General features: G+C 38.0%; 1 protein-coding gene across 1 annotated transcript in view; it reads left to right on the top strand.

The window, feature by feature from the left end:
- Positions 1–2,801: 2,801 nt before the first annotated feature.
- The window catches only part of LOC137035645 (collagen alpha-3(VI) chain-like), a 33,235-nt gene continuing 21,688 nt past the window's right edge, over positions 2,802–14,348 (top strand). Inside the window, exon 1 of the mRNA XM_067409123.1 lies at positions 2,802–3,060. The gene's annotated coding sequence lies outside the window, so the exon portion shown is untranslated. The remainder of the gene's footprint in view (positions 3,061–14,348) is intronic.

Raw genomic sequence — 14,348 nt, 5'->3', positions numbered from 1 at the left:
TGATGCACATCCTAGTCCATTAGATGGAGGGAAGTTAGCTAGTAAAGGGCATAAAATCTGGAGTGGAATGCAGCCCTAGAAAGGTATTCGTCTCCCAGATGTGCACAGATTTCCTGTGGAAGTTCCTTGGAGGCCTGTACTTTTCTGAAGCAAAGTTCTTTGGCAGATGCAAGCAGATAATGATTTGATATGCTTATTAATCTAAAACCGATCCTAAATGGTAATCTAAAGTTTGTGGCTGCCCAATATTTGCACATGAAACACAATGCAAACATACCTCCACTAATATTGGCACCCTTGGTAAATATGAGCAAAGGTGACTGTGAAAAGAAATCTGCATTGTTTATCCTTTTGATCTTTCATTTAAAAAAAAAAAAAAAAAAATTCTAACCTTCACGTTGGCCACAATTATTGGCACCCAATTATTGCAACGTTCTTTTCCCAAGATAACAGCTCTGAGTCTTCTTCTATAATGCCTGATGAGTTTGGAGAACACCTGACAAGATATCAGAGGCCGTTCCTTCATACAGAATCTCTCCAGATCCTTCAGATTCCCAGCTCCATGTTGGTGGTGCTTCTCTTCAGTTCACCCCACTCATTTTCTATAGGGTTCAGGTCAGGGAACTGGGATGGTCATGGCAGAAACTTCATTTGTGCTCAGTGACACATTTTTCTGTTGATTTTGATGTTTGTTTTGGATCATTGTCCTGATGGAAGATTCAGCCACTTTCCATTATAATATTTCTAGGAGAAGCAGTCAGGTTTTGATTTTTTTATCTGTTAATATTTGATAGAATTCATGATACCATGTATCTGAACAAGATGTCTAGGACCTCCAGCAAAACAAATAGCCCACAGCATTAAAGATCCAGCGGCATATTTAACTGTGGGCATGGGGTACTTTTTATCCCTCTTTGCACCAAACCCATCTGGTGTTTTTTTTTTTTTTTTTTTAGTTTCTAGTTTCATCTGACCATAGAAGCCAGTCCCTTTTGAAGTTCCAGTCGTGTCTGACAACTGAATATGCTGGAGTTTGTTTTTGGATGAGTGAGGAGGATTTTTCTTGAAACCCTCCCAAAAACTTTTGGTGATGTAGGTGCTGTTTGGTAATTTTTTTTTGTGGACTTTCTGACCCCAAAACTATTTTCTGCAATTCTCCAGCTGTGATCCTTGGAGAGTCTTTGTTCTCTCAAACTTTCCTTCTCACCGCACATTAGGATGCTATAGACACGTCCTCTTCCTGGCAGATTTGTAACATCTTTAATTGATTGGAACTTCTTATTTATTGCCCTGATAGTGGAAATGGGGATTTTCAATGCGTTAGCTTTTTTCTTATAGCCATTTTCTATTTTGTGAAGCTCAACAATCTTTTGCTGCACATCCGAACTATATTCTTTGTTTTTTCTCATTGTGGTGAATGATTAAGGGCATTTGGCCTTTGTGTTTACACATATTTGTACTCCTGTGGAAAAGGATGTCATGGCTGGACAATATCATGTTCATGATTTCCCTGGTGTGCTAAAAAATATAAATATGAATGGAAATATACTTCAGAAATATTTCACTCATAAGAATTTCTAGGGGTGCCAATAATTGTGGCCAACGTGTTTTGGAGAAAAACGTTTATTTCATAATGTGAGTTTCCCCCCACTATCAGTTGTTTTACTTTGATGAAAGGTTAGAATTTTGTGAATGAAAGATTAAAAGGATAAACAATGCAGATTTATTTTCACAGCCGCCTTTGCTCATATTTACTAAGGGTGCCAATATTAGTGGAGGGCACTGTATAGAAGTATAGGTCTCCTCTTTAGAAAGTTGTCATGTGAGGCCTCCGCTCCTAGAACTTGGCTACGTTTGCTAATTTGTTAGGCTCTCTCTGATCCTCCTTGGCTACTGCAGATGTCATCTGACCTCCTCTTGCTAGCTACATATTGCTAGCGATAAAGTTATATTTAGGTCTCGGCTCTTCAGGGTTCCACCAGGGTAACAGTTTGATTTGAAGGCTCTCTGTAAGCCTACTTGCTAGACATCCTAAGTGTGGGGCGTTGTTTGGCCTCCTCTCAATTAGAGAGTCGTTATGCCGAGGCCTCCTCTCCTAGAGCTCGGCTTTTATTTGCTAAGTAGTCAGGCTCTCTGGTTTATCTCCTTGGCTAAGTTTGAGCATTGTCAGGCCTCCTCTTGCTCAGAGAGTTATCTTTATTGAGGTCACTGCTCTTTTGAGCTCTGTAATGATTGCAAGTGTGAGTTGTAGGCTCTCTGTGGGCCTTCTTGCAAATTATCATGTGTGGAGCATTGTTAGGCCTCTTTTCGTTAAGAGAGTCATTATGTATTATGCTTGTATGCTCTCTTTGAGCCTCCTTGCAAATTATCATGTGTGTTGAGCGTTGTTAGGCCTCCTCTCATAAAGAATTAGTTCACTTTCAAAAAAAAATTTCCTGATAATTTACTCACCCCATGTCATCCAAGATGTTCATGTCTATCTTTCTTCAGTCGAAAATAAATTAAGGTTTTTGATAAACATTCCAGGATTATTCTCCTATAGTGGACTTCAGTATTCCTTCAGATGGTTGCCAAGGATACAAGTTGAGATGGAGCAGTGTAAGGAGAAAGAAAAACTTGCTTTGGTTTGTTACATCACCTTCCCAATAAGAAACAGTCATACCAAATACAGCCTTGTGTCTGTTTCTAATTTATGACTCTTTCTCACTTGTTTTCCTCATCTTTGTGCTTTTTCCTTATCACTGGAGAGGAAAGTAGGAGTTGTCAAAAAATGGTGTGGCTTTTCTCCAGGATTCTCTGAGTTGTGTGTTCTGTCCCAGGCTGGAGTGAGTGGCACTGCTCCTCTGGAGAGCACACAGTCAGCTCAAAAGAAACAAGAGTCTCACAGCAAAGCTCTAGGACACAAGCTAATCAGCATCATCTCTGCCTGACCCATCAAGAACAGTTCATAAAAGGGAAATACCAGGAAGATAATGACCTAAAAGTTGTCTTTTTACAGATATTTGAAATTCCATATAAAGACTGTGGAATATACAGCGCTCTGAATTCTGAATTCCAGAGGTAAGTGGCTTAATTGTGCAATCTTTGCTCATCTTTGTCAAATGAGCATTTGAGTGCATGAGTGTGACTGCAAGTTGGTGTGGTTTTTAGTGTGGTTTGATGCATGCATTCATAAAATGTGCTAAAATCCATTTTAAAATCTGCCATGGCATACACCCTTTTTACCCTATAAAGCTTGGTTTGTTTGTATTTTCCAATGCACACAATGTGTGGGCAGTTTTACTTAATTATAGTTTTAATTTTAAGAATTTTCTGGGTACACTAAAAAAAAAAAAAAGCTTTGGGAGAAAGACGGATTTTTTCTTGCACCACAGGAAGAAGCGTTGCATAAGAGGCAGAGCAAAGTGCTCTGATAACAGAATACATGAGGAGGGGCTCTGTGCTATGGGTGTGTTAAGATCGAGAACTTCAGCAGGAAAGTTTGAGACCCTGCCCCTTTGATCGCGAAAGTGAAAGTGCCCTTCGCATCGTGGTGCCCCCGCGTTCCCATTTCTCCCCCCCCCCCCAGAATGTGATTTATATCGCGGGAGAACACCTTAAATCCTATGCTGCAGGAGAACACCCAGTGTTTACTTTCTTTTTCCTTATCCCAGGTTAATCCTGCTCTGGCTCTATAATCATGTCCACAAATCTACTTTTGACTTGTTTCATTACATGGACAATGAGTTACTTGATATTCTCCTCGACCTTTGATGAACTGTCCTTCATATGTAGTCATAGTTTTGCAATTTTGATCTTTTATAATATGAAAATAACCATCTAAGGCCTTTTTCTGCTATAGACTATATATGCAATTCCCAATTATACTGTTCTCCTGTACATTTGTGTATATTTTGCTCTGGGCATTTCTCCCAGTATTTTGTTGTGCTCACACTTATTTGGTTTTCTTTTGGCCAGAATACATTCCAGGCTTGATAATCACTTTTGCTGTTCTGTTGGTCTTACTATGCCATTTTATCCATGGAAAAAGGTCTTTTAGTTTTGTAGGGGTGTCATACATTGTATATTTATTTTTTGTAAAATATTTACAACATTCCCCTTCAAAAACTAATACAGGATTTGGAAGGTTTGTCATTAGTTTATTTTTAATTCCTGTCACTTTGGTTGTTATGCTTATGTGTGTTAGGTCGATTTGATATTTGATGCGTTTGATAGTATCCATGTTTCTCTCTGGGACCTACATATTCTATCCGGCTTTTCTTATGCCAAATCCATATTTTTCTTATTTGAGTAATTTTAAACATTTTAATTTAAAAAATTCCTGACTCAAGAATAACCCTGCGACGTTATTCCCGAGCCAGTTATATTCCAACGACGCATGCGAGTACTTCAGGTTCCGATGTTGTGGTCAAATTCACAATCACTTTGATTTCCAAAGTAAATATGCGTGCCGGTAGATCTTCTGTTTCACCTTCCATAATAGGTTTTTGCTGTGTGCCAGCATTCTTTTTCTGAGGGGTTCCCTCCTTCCAGAAGTCTATTGACACATGACGGACCCTGGTAACTTTTTGTATTGTTTTGTTCAGCCAATGTTCTTTGTCAATTTGTCCAAACTGGCATGTCATTTTACCATTTTCCTCATCCCATTCGCCTCACTTGGGAAAATCAACTCTTGGTGACATTGGTAGTCTACTTGTTCTTCATTTGGCTCTTTTGAGGAATTAAATGTGAGATATCTAGGATTTGTTCTGTGCACTGGAATTGGTGTGGATGATCTAATCCTGACTCACCTAGTCTGTACTCTAGGCTCCTCCTCCCAATTATCACTCGCATCTGTATCTGACTCCTTGTCTATGTTATCCTCGGATTCTGACTCCTGTAATGCCCACTGTAACTCTCTATTTTCTTTTTAAGTGCCTTTAACATTTTATCCATTTCTCCAACTGCCTTCCTCATATAGAAATAACCTTCCTGGAATATAGCCTGTTTTCCAGACTTTGACCATCCTTCTGCCTTAGCTATGCTTTTGGCTGATGGGGATCTACTAGCTGACCTCATGTGGCCATAAGTTAGACAGCGTCCTTCAATTATTTTTCGATCCCACTTCCGTTCCAATGATCTACCTCTCTCTCTTCTGGTTGGGTTTTTGTATTTTACTCCTTTTATGTTTACTTCAGGCCAATCGTTCTTTATCTGATGTAACACCATCCTGAGCTCAAGCTTTCCTGCCCACTTACTAAGTAACCTTACTTCAGTAAGATTATCTGATGACTCACTACTTTGACTGTCAGTCTCTTCTTCTGTTGTGTCTTGCTCAATAGAATCTGACCGCCATTCTTCTGACCCTTGATATTCTGTCTCTTGGGGTTCCAGATATTCCTCCCAAGGTGCCGTAGGTTTCAACTTATGTTTTCTGCTAGCCTTGGCTTTACTTCATACTTCTCTTTTTGCTGTTTAATAATATTTTTTATTTTCTCTTGATCTCTCTCTTTAACGAGGAGATTTATAGTCATTTGAATTCCTTGGGACATTTCTATTATTCCAGCTGTGAGTTCCTTCTGTCACTACTGCGGACATGTGTATTTCTTTATCACCTCTATCGTTAGCTTCTCTAATTACATTTTTTATTAACAATCTAGTCTCTTGTCCAGACTGTTCTTCTGTACATGTCTGTGTACTACTATCGGTTAGTACTACATGTGCCACACTATTCCATTTTGGAGAAGTTCATATCAGGCATGAAAACAGGTCAGGGGTGGAAAAAGGTGAGAAGGAAGAAAAATTTAAATATTCCACATTTTAAAGCATCAATCTGATGCATTTTGAGATGCTTTTTTTGCCAACCTGGGGAGAGCTGGAGAAACTTAACTTCAGCCATGAGTCAAAAATTATTATGGCCTCCTTACTAAGTATTATGCAAGCCATTTCATGCCAGCCTGTCACTGGGTCTAACATTTACAGTATATTTGGGGGAAGAACCTAGCGCTATGATTGGTCGAACTCTTCTTCTTTTGCTTGATTTGTGGACTGCGCATGCACAGAGGCGTCACCAAGTTTTTGCGTAGTTTAGAGTGACAAATCATATCAGCGTACTTTGAAGTCAAAATGTGTATCCGCTACGCAAATTGCGTACAGGTTGGCAGGTCTACTTATTAGAACGGTGGACCACTTTACCTTCTGCCTTGTCAGTCCCCTCACCTCAAAATCTAACTCCTCAAAAACGGTAGCATTAGCTAATAATTTTCCACCAGAGCTTTAGCTAGCTGGCTAACGTTGTGTTCTCTCCTGCTGTGTTCAGTGACTCAATTCATCAAGCTGTAGCTAACGTTAGCTAAGTCTATGTCAACAGAGCTCCTGGGTAACTTATATACAAGAAAATATTAAAATTATTGAAACCATTCAGGGCTCAACGCTAAGGATTTTTTCTGCTGGCCCAGTTGGGCAGGTGGTTCAAATTTTTACTTGCCCCGCCAAAATTTTTCCGGGCTCCACAACAAAAAAATTAATAAAAGTAAAAGACAAGAAAATGGGCTTATAAAATAAGCATAGTTATTGTTTTCATTGTTTTTGATAAATTTAACCTCAATACATAAGGTTATGACACCAAAAGCTACTAGATTTATTTTAAATATTATCAGACAAATAATCAGTAAGTAGTAAAATAGTAACAAATAATCAAATTACGAGTAATAGCACAAATAAATACAACAGAACAAACATATAAATTAAATGGTGCTTTTCAAGTTTTTCATGTAGGTTTAAACAGAAGATTTTCAGGTACAGAAATTGTAATCTAATGTATAACTATAGAATAGATAACTTTATTAAAGTTAATCAAGAGCAGTTACAGATGCATAAAAATGTTTTTAATGTTCAAAATATAAAACGTTAAAGGTACAATATGTAAAATTTTTGCAGTAAAATATCCAAAAACCACTAGGCTAGTGTTATATATTTTGTCCAGCTGATTACAAACAATATCTCTAATGTTTTCAACTACTTGTAAATCATGAGAAAATTCCCATTCTAAACAGTGACACGGAGCAGTGCAGTCGCCCGTTAATGACGTCAGTTACCTTTGTTACCGCCTTTACTGACGTGGAAACCACATGACAACAGTGCCGTGGACAAATGCGGAAGTAGTGTCTAGCGTCCAGTAAACCACTAGCTTGCTTCAAGCAGTTCCTTATTTACTTCTTGCACGTTTTATGGTGGATTGTGTTACTTATTTATGGAACATAATTACTGTTTACCATCTGCCGCTGGTTCTGTCGACAAGGACAGCTCCCGTAAACTCATGACCGGAAAAGCGGAAGTGGCGCCGGCGACTGTGTCATAATAAAAGTCCCGCTGCTCGTGAGGCGTGTGTTGATCAATCCCTCCAGCTCCTCGTTCAGGTCCCGCAACACTCGGTCCTGCTCTGCTTCATACTACAATAACGTTAATGATCGCATCCACGAACATGAGTTCTTCCAGACTCCAATCCCTATTCTTTTGCACCGTCCATTGAAATGGAGACCACATGTCCCAAGTTTCCGCTCTAAAACTTGGCGTCATCAAACTACGCCTTTGTTTTGAATAGGCTTCTAGCGACCTCTAGCGGAAAAAAATATCACAAATTGTACCTTTAAATACTGTTATTTGAAATTTTTAAAAATGAAGACACTTTAAATGTGAAATTTAACCCGCCAGTAGGTGGCAGAGAATCACTGTTAATGAGCGAATCATTGAGATTCAACTGATTCATTCAAGCGGCTGATTCATTCAGGAAGTGTTGCTCAGAGACGCAAAACAATTCTGTGGACTTTGGAACTATTTTCGTTGGCGAAATACAGCGAAACAGACGATTTGGTGTCCAAAATGTAAGTCACTTGATATTAAGTTCTTGTTCATTAAACTGCATGCTGAATAAAATCAATATCACATTTGTAATCATGCTAATATTTGGAGAAAAACGGAGCTCTTTGTGTAATATTGATTAACTTTATTAAATTATAGGCCTATATGAAATATATACAGGGGCATTTTTGCCCCTTATCTTGAATTTTGGGGGCATTTTATAGACTAAATCACTCAGTGAAAGCGTACACTTTAATATAAGCACACACTACTCTAACCGTAGGTAACAATAACTATGCTGTGTCTAGTAACGTTAGACTGTTTTTGTAAAGTGAGGGACATACTCGATAATTTCAGCTCGTTAAATCAACAATTAGCCTACGATATTATAGACGATATATAACGTACACCCTAAGCACAGCACTGGCCCGATCGGGCAAGTGACCGGTGCGTCTACTGTCCCGAGCGTCGTTCACACTGGCCCCGGGCCATCGGGCAGTCCTTATTGTCGAACCCTGCCATCACTCACCAAATTCATTCAGGTAAATCGCCGAGGCCAGGCGTGCTTTCAGCTTCTGATGGTGGTCTGCACTGGTGATGCAAGGCCCTTCGCGTTAATATTTCCATGCACTCGCGCGCCCTTCTGGCACGCGCATCTGTTCACAGTTTACTGAATATGACCCCCCCCCCTTTTAAAAAAAAAAATTCTCATCGAATCTACACGATTCACGTAGGTCACCTATTTTGGTTTCAAAACGGCGAATTTCGCCGAAAGGTGAGGGATTTTCATGCCTGTCATATGGTTCCTGCCTGCTGAGGACCTAATCTGATTCTCATATTCTGATTATCCATATCTCTCTTTAAGAGCGTCTTCCCCTAAGCATCCAAAAACTGTTCCAACTATTCCTAATCCTTTGTTCGTCTGTGGATTTCCATACACTACTCTTAACCCAAATTAGTTGACTTTACTCTGAAATTTGCATGGAAACCTGTTGAACTAATCCATTTCAGTTTTTACACAGAATGAGACTAAACAGGTTAAATTGTATGAAATCTTAAGTGGTGCGGTAGACAAATCAAGTTTACATTAGTAGTCTTTACTGAAATTCATTAGTTCACAATATTAATGTTTTTGAGCATGTTTTATAAAATAACTTAGTTAAATGATTTACATTTTTATATTTAAGTAATGTCTAATAATTTAACCCTCTACCGCACGCATTATGATAAATCTATAAAAAAATATTTGACTCTTTTTCTTTTCTTAGAATGGCTTAACTTAAAGTGCTGTAAAAATTTTTTGGAAAAAAATATTATTTTAAGGTACTTTATGATATGTTGCCATATGGCAACAACGTACAATATGGAAAAACTTAGAATAAGTGTATATAGTTCATATTTTTCCTCAGAAATGTTGTTTGTATTGAATCAATTAGTGCTATTATAAGTTTTAGCAGTAATTATAAACAATACCTTATACTTATTTTCCAACATCTTGTGTTTTTCCATTCTCTTTTGCTGAATAATGCTTTATATTCTTTAAATTTCACCTTTTTTTTCTGTATGAAACTTCAAAAAGCATTTTTTTTTTTCCCAAAGGTGAGACACATGTAGACATCACATTTGGTGCTCTTCACACTTACAGCCACTTGCACCTGCCTTTTTGAGACACCATGGTAGGACAGTGGTTGGTCTGGGCCAGTATACATGGCTGTGATGGCAGATCTCTGATGTTGATTTAATCCATAATACAAATGCCACGGCAGTCCTTAACAAACGACTTTATATCACTAGCATTAATGTTTTTATTGTTATAGCTTAACAGACTGCAGCTGATCTTTGCTAGCTATCTAACCTATTAGCCTATAATAATGTCATTCCATTATTGCGCAGTGTTGCCATATGGCAACACAGACATTTTCTCGATTTACCAAAAACTAATTTCATAAAAACATTTTTGAGTGGTGAATATGTCATCATACCTTACCTGAGATGATGTTAAAAAAAATTTTTGTGAATGTGACATGGGCAGGTCCTTGTTTGTTACTGACGTTTTAGTTTGCTTTCAGCAACTACCGACAAGAGATGGCAGTCTGTCAGATATCGCGTCACAGAAAAAAAAATGCATGTCATGTGACTTAACCAAAGCACATCATTGGCTAAATTAAGGTCTTCTTTTACCAATAAAAAAAACTAGAATGTTCTCTTAAAGAGACGGTGGCAAGGAAATGAACATAAAGAGTATGTTGCCATTAAAAATGACTCTGATTTTGTATTAATTTGAAGAAATGAAATTAATATTATATACATCAATGTCAACCAAAACAAGTAAAAATTTTTAGCATAAGCAAATCTTTTTGCTTAAAGCTGCAGTCTGCTATTTTTTTCCCCTCTTTGTCGCCATCTCTGTTTGAAACCTGCAATTGCAGTCACATGCGGAACAGTTATCTGTACGTGCGTTGTGCCTCGGCACAGCTCGTCAGCGCGGATGAATCTAATGTTTGCTGTCAGTCACTGCACCGGTGTGAATACTGAACTTCAGAATCACAGATTCTATGTTTTTAAAGTATAACCAATATAAAAATTTTCACTGGAAATATGTAACAAGTAAGTAACATGTCTGCCACTTTTGTTCTGACCAACTGAGGGAAAAAAGGATTACAATCCGCCATCAAAATGATAAGTTTAATTATTTCAGCCGCTGTGAGAAAAGGCTATAAATGTGCCTCTACCAGCAGCATCCTCACGTGATAAAACCGACTAGCCTGGACGGGACTCCTTCCTTTCTGTTTACGGACGTGACGTAATGACGCACAGATGAACTGCTGCATGCTCGATTTTCCCGCGGAAATCCACCATGTCGCTCTTATTATAAAACATTATTACAAGCTTAACGTTGTGAATTGAGCTAAGATAATGAGATAGTTTTGAACACTGGCTGGTTATGTACTCATATCAAAAAAGCAACAATTTGCCATTTTAAACATACAATATACTTTTAGCGCTAAACACTGGAAAATTACTTACTGCAGGGACTTGACAATCTGAACAAGAATCTGTTCAAAGATTCTCATTGTGCTTCTTGAGAACAAAAACAGTCATGGAAACATCTCACAATTCAATTGTGAAAATCAAATTGTAAGTTGATTTTTTTTAATGTTCGTAAGCTGGGTTTTAGTTCACTGTGACCCAACATGAGAAGTACTTGTTGGATGAACTGGAATGTGTTCTTCATTGATTTGGGGTCGTTGAGATACACCATGCAAGTCCAAAGAGAATGCACACAGATTTTGACAAGTCTTTAATACCTTCTTTTACAACTTCTCCCTCAATGATCTTAATTGAAGCTGAATTGAGATGAAGGGAAGATGGGAGAGCAGCACCTTCATGCACAACAAGGGGGATCCCAAAGTCAAGTTGGCAAAATGAGTGATCATCATCGGAGCCCTAACAAAAGAGAACATTCATGAAATTGCTTATTACATAATGTGTTAAGTTGTTGCACAATATGACTTCTGGAGTACATTAAAGGGTTAGTTCATCCAAAAATTAACATTGTCATTCACTTATTTACATGTCATTTCAAACACCTACTGTAAGACTTATGTTCATGTTTCTGTCCCTTCATTCAGAAAAGGTCATTCAAGTCTTTTCTCTTCAAAAAACTTGTATATTCATATGGATTTATTTTATATTGCCTTTATGATATTTTTAAAGCCGTAAATTGATTACCTAGACTTTTAATGGAGGGACAGAAATGTCTCAGGTTTTATTAAAAATACCTTAAATTGTGTTCATAAGATGAACAAAAGTCTTGGTCATGGGTTTGGAATGACATGAGGGTGATTAAAGTATGACAATGTTAGAAAGAGGTTAGAAAGACCTTTTGCTACTAAGTTTCAGTGGTTTAAAGGGTTAGTTCACCCCAAAATAAAATTCCTGTCTCGTTCCACACCCGTAAATTGTTAACATGATAACAGTGGTTCAACCATAATGTTATGAAGTGACGAGAATAGTTTTTGTGTGCACAAACAAAACAAAAATAACTTTATTCAACAATAAAGTTTTATCTTCTATGTCAGTCTCCTGCGCAGCTGACGTAGTGAACACAGTGCTTCCAGGTTCTATGTCAGAACGCCGGCTCCTGCATCAGCAACGCATGCATCGTGGTGCATCATGGGCGCTGCATTGTGTTTACAACATATACACCACAGGAGACTGACAGGGAAGAGAAGAAATTGTTGAATAAAGTCATTTTTTTCTGGTTTTGTTTATTTATTCATTTATTTTTTAATTCATTTTTTAATTCATTTTTCATCTCTTTATAAAATTAAGGACCACTGTAGTCTTTCTAAACAGTGCTGACTGCTGTCTGTAGCTTCTTTCCAACAAATGCTGCATTACGACCCCTTATTGACCCATATTGCCCCATGATCTGCACATAAAGACCTCCCAAGGCTAGCATCAACCTCTGAAAAAAACTAATTAATCATGATATTAAATAAAATAGGACTACATACACTTCCTTGTGGTACCCCATTTTCTATAGAGTAGACATTGGAGTAAGATACTCCAGTTCTTACCTCTATAGTCCTATATCCTTCAGAAAATTCATAATTCAGTTGAACATTCTTCCACCAATTCCCATGGATTCTAATTTAATAAGAAGACCCTCTTTCCATAACATATCATAGGCCTTCTCCACATCAAAGAAGATAGCAGCTACCAGTTCCTTTTTAGCCTGAACCTTCCTAATTTCATCCTCCAAACATATCACCAGATCCATAGTTAACCTCCCTCTACGGAAACCACTCTGTTGTGGTATTAGCAAATTAATAGGCCCCTCCCTCCCTTACAAAAGTGTAACATTCGGAGTTATCACAGCTTAACATGATCAGTGCACTCAAATTTCGTCTGATTAGTGCAAACAACTAATTTGATTTAGCAATGACAATGAATGACAAAGAAAAAAAAAAAAAAAGTAATGACCACTTAAAATGTTTCATTAAGACAAAATCAGGGTTTAGAGTGCTTCAGATATATGTTCCATCCAGCCCTCATAGATCCGGATCATTATCTGCTGTAACTGTATTCCTGTAACTGCAGACCTGGATAAGTGCAGTTCTGCAATGGTTATAACACTATCTCTACCTTCCTCTTCTGGTGGTAAAGTAAGAAGGATTTCATTTGCATTTTGAAAGTCTGTCATTGCTTCCTAGTAAATCCTAACTTTTTCCATATTTGGAACTTCACCCTGAAATTTCTTTATTTTTTTCCACTCATAGTATACAGCTTTGTTTTCCCCATGTTTTTTTTACGCACTACTCATAATGCCTTCTGACTCTGAGGTTTTGCACTGGATAGCCACTTCCTGTTCATAGTGATTTCCTAACTCTAAGGCCCACTGCATTACTGCCAAAGCATCTTCTGATTCCTGAAAATTACCTCTTTGCAATCCATCTCGGCTTGGTAACCATAAAAGTATCTGGCCTGGCTCTATCTCCTGGACCTAGGTCTCTGTCCTTAAGGCCTTTTTCTCCTATGCTTTTGCCTGGTGGTCTCCCCAGGTGTAGTATCCAGAAGGATTTTCTCTGGGCTTTATTACCTGCCATACTAGGGCATCCCCTACTACAGGTTTTTCAACTCAATAGCCCCTCTAGACCCCTCTCTAGGTCTCACGGATATCGATCCTGTTTCCTGGCCCTTCAGTTCTTTCTCTGAACTGGAATATACTAAGTCTCTCTGACTTCTGGCTCACCTCCATTTTAGGTTGCAACATGCTCTCTTCATCCTTATTGTTAACCTTTGAGGTTGGTTACAATCATCAAACTCAAAAACCTAACTTTCACAATTGTTGCTTAGTCATCTTATCTTATAACAAACAAAGGAAGTATTGCAATTGCTTAATTTCATAATCATTTAAACATATATGGCCTTAACTTAAAAGCAAATAACAACATTGAAACAGGTAAATAGCAATATCAACATCAAAATTGAAAACAGTATGTAATCAAGTCTTTGTGATATGGTTGTTCATAAACTAATTGCTTCTGTGGTGTAAAATCCACATTTTCTAGAAGGATGTTTTGCAGAATTATCACCATAACAGTCTGGTTGAGATGTTATGCTGCCTTTTGTTATAACGATGACATCGATCATACCCGGATGAGGATAATACTGATTATGAGGTTGTTTAATGGAAGCAAGAAGCAGAAAGGAAGTCGGGAAGCTCTGTTGCACTTTTCGACCACTGTAGACACTATTCAGATCAAACCTTCTGCCCAGCACTGTAAAGACAGGGTGATGTGAAACACTTTTTCCACTGTCCCTGCCAGATGGATAAAGAATGCTGGGAGAATTAGAGCTCAGACATTGAACTTAAGTGAAGCAGAACCAGATGTGGACCCTTGAAAACACCAGAAAAATTAGATTCATTACAGTTCTTTCCCGCTGACATACATATGAATACTTACATAATTGTCACACATGCACAGTACCATTTAGAGGTA

The sequence above is a fragment of the Chanodichthys erythropterus genome, chromosome 14 (genome assembly GCF_024489055.1).
Source record: "Chanodichthys erythropterus isolate Z2021 chromosome 14, ASM2448905v1, whole genome shotgun sequence".
NCBI classification, from domain to species: Eukaryota; Metazoa; Chordata; class Actinopteri; order Cypriniformes; family Xenocyprididae; genus Chanodichthys; species Chanodichthys erythropterus.
Note: the sequence above shows the minus strand (reverse complement) of the source record. Positions and strands in the feature narration are given on the sequence as shown.